The sequence below is a fragment of the Bidens hawaiensis genome, unplaced genomic scaffold, assembly GCF_021521415.1.
Source record: "Bidens hawaiensis isolate Kalapana, Puna unplaced genomic scaffold, B.hawaiensis_p1.1 tig00001721_1, whole genome shotgun sequence".
Taxonomy (NCBI): Eukaryota; Viridiplantae; Streptophyta; class Magnoliopsida; order Asterales; family Asteraceae; genus Bidens; species Bidens hawaiensis.
Genome location: NW_027491098.1, coordinates 787,638 through 790,647, shown reverse-complemented (window position 1 = coordinate 790,647; position 3,010 = coordinate 787,638). Strand labels below are relative to the sequence as shown.

Below are 3,010 nucleotides of genomic sequence, written 5' to 3'. Positions count from 1 at the left end.
TCCTGTACACCACAACCTCATTAGTTGCCGGATTTGTTTGTGGCTTGTTGGTTGTATCGATTTCTAGCTTGTTTCGTTAAGCCCTCGGTGTCTTCCCGGTTTTGATAACCGAGGTACAATAACTTAACTAGATTTATGGTTGTTTATTAATTATTGTTTAATCGTGCTCGTATATAGTTGTAAGCGGATCCGGGTTTTGGGTTTCGGTTTATGGTTCGCTTAATCGTTTTACTTTCCGCTGCGTTTTATAGTTCGTTTAAACATATATATTAATATTGATTAATATCTATCGAAATGAAATAATTATTAACTAAAATGGGTTTAAAATATTGGACCGTTTTCGTTCCGAACCACCGTTGAAACCCAACAAATAGATCAAATCCAAAAAGTATAAAAGAGATTTGAATACGTGTGTAGTCTCTTTAGTTGTAACATTAGTGATTGTATTTCATATGAAAGTAAAATTGCTACAAGCATCGTATTCCAAATGAGGTACCAAAAGTTTTGATCTTTGAACACGGATCCAGATCCAACCCTAGTTAAGTTCCATGCTCAAGAAAGAGATCAAACAAACATTGACCCATATCAGGTTGTAGTTGTACCCTAGGTTATCAGACATAAAAACTGATAGGAACCGAAACAATTAACACAAACAGATAGTCCAAGTGACAATAATCTTGTTATAATTCATATAAATTGAATGCATATTTGACCTTGATAGATTGTTTATTACCAAACAAAACACCAATAATCATAACCATGTTGGTTATAAATAATCAACAATACGTATGGACTTACATCCTTACAATATCAATCCAGCTCCACCAAACTAGAGATATGCAGTAATGCAGAAGCTGATCACTAAAACTTTGTTGCTGCCTGTTGGCTGACCAAGACCTGCAGCATATCAATGGAATCATAAGCTACTAATTCAATAATCTAAGTACATATTATCTATATTTGGGTGTTAAAATAGTTATTGTACCTCCAATGTATCAAAATTGTCACATGAATCATTTGACAAGGCAAGATTGTGTTGATAGCTATACAACATTGAGATTTTATCTTCCATAATTGACTCCCCAATCTTGTCACCATAATCATTTTGAGATTCAACTGAGTTCCAAAATCCTGATTGAAGTGGTAAATTTGAAGAACAGCTGTCAACATGAACACTCTTTGACTCGTCATCAAGCTTCTTAATATTCAGTTTCTCTTTAGTCCTTTCTCTAGCTCTAGCCCTTGCCTCTGCCCTTAACTGGCTCACTGTAAATCCAGATTTGTATTTTCTTGTTATTATCTTCTTTCTTTTACCTTCATCACACTTCTTTTTTCGCCCTTTATTGTGTTCGGTTTCCATGAAAACAACTTCAGATTGGTCGGTAAGAGATGAACTTGAGCTTTGTTTCTTTCTTTTAATCAATTCATCAATGGAGATCTTGGACTTGGCAAAGAGCCAATCTAGGGTTTTGCTTCCTTTATCAAACCCTAACAAATTTTGAAGATAAAAGAACCTTTTTGCAACTTCAATGGACAACTTACCCTCCGATCTCTTGGTCCTTGAGCTGTTTGGATCTTGCTATGATGGTCTTTCTTGGAAGTCTTATTATCTGTGACTATTGACCAGACATGATGATTATACTCAGCACACTGTCGTTCCAACCCTAGTTCTTGAACTAGGTCCTGTTTACTTGTAGTAATACTATCATTGGCCGGATAATAGTTGCCGGAGAGAAATGGGTTGAGGCTGTTGATGTAAAGATCATCTTTTTCATGATCAAGAAAGGTTGAAGTGAAGTGTGGAAAAGGGTTTGAGGAAGACATCATCTCAAGAAACAAGATTTGAAAGGGACATATGCTAATTATTGGTTTAAGTGGCTTATGGAATTATGGATTAGCTTGAACTTAAGCTTATAAACTGTTAAATGCATCTACTTGCTTTGCAAGTGGAGAGTGTATCTTACTAGAAATGGAGGAACTCAATATTGGTAAGGAATAGAGATATATAGAAAGAAAGGGTACTGTCACATTGATGGAGAGCATTTGTTTATGAAAAGTTACATAACATGTAGAACCTTTAAAAAGGGAAAGTGATATCTGTTTTGATGGAAGGTTTGGTAATAAAATTCTCTACACATGATGGCTACTTTGGATTATAAGTCCTTATATATGCGTATATCTAAGATGTTAGTTACATGTTACATATACTAATTAGCACATGTACATGTGGTAGAAAGTGAATGAGGTTAGGTTTACTGATTGTGCTATAAGTATAACCAAAGTGTTATTGAACATATTTTCAGTTGGACCGCCTATACACAAACCATATGATCTAATTTTACATGATTTACCGAAATAAAGATCGGATGGTCGTTTTGATAAAATCACTGTTTGACCATATATACCGTTGTTGAACAGCCATCCTGACCAATTCTTTTCAAAGTTTGACCCCCCTATGACCAGAAAGCCTGTCCGGATACTGTGCTAATGACCATTCTGACCAATATTTTTTTAAGTTCTTTTTATCAAAACAATCGTTAATAGGTGATGCAATGGGGGCGGTGTAGCTGTAGCATGACTCAGTTTCTATAGGTGATGCAATGATATATAGCTCATGTCCAGTACAAAATGTGATTTCCCTAATCTCGTTCGTTAGTACACTAGTGACGGGTCGGTAAACTTTCCGTTAATGATTCTTATAATTTATAAAAGAAAGTGTGTTTGAACAAAAGGTTCCAAGTGTTTAATTGCATGTATTGATGTATTAAAGATAATCCCTCTGATGTATTTACAAAGTAAACATGTGTTGCTAAAGGCCTAAAACCGAAACCCAGGTATAGTGTAGCTGGCAAGGGAATATCATTTTGATGATGTTTTTCATGATTAAATCCAAACCGGTGTGAAGCGTTGTGATAATGTCCCATCTAATAAGGAGTTGAACATTCCCTAGAGGTAATTATTCTCGGATCCAAGAAAATGTGATAAATTGATTATTTGTTAAAACTTTTAA

General features: G+C 35.0%; 1 pseudogene; it reads right to left on the bottom strand.

Moving 5' to 3' along the window:
- Positions 1 to 533: 533 nt before the first annotated feature.
- LOC143595142 (transcription factor CYCLOIDEA-like) lies at positions 534 to 2,120 on the bottom strand (annotated as a pseudogene).
- Positions 2,121 to 3,010: the final 890 nt, after the last annotated feature.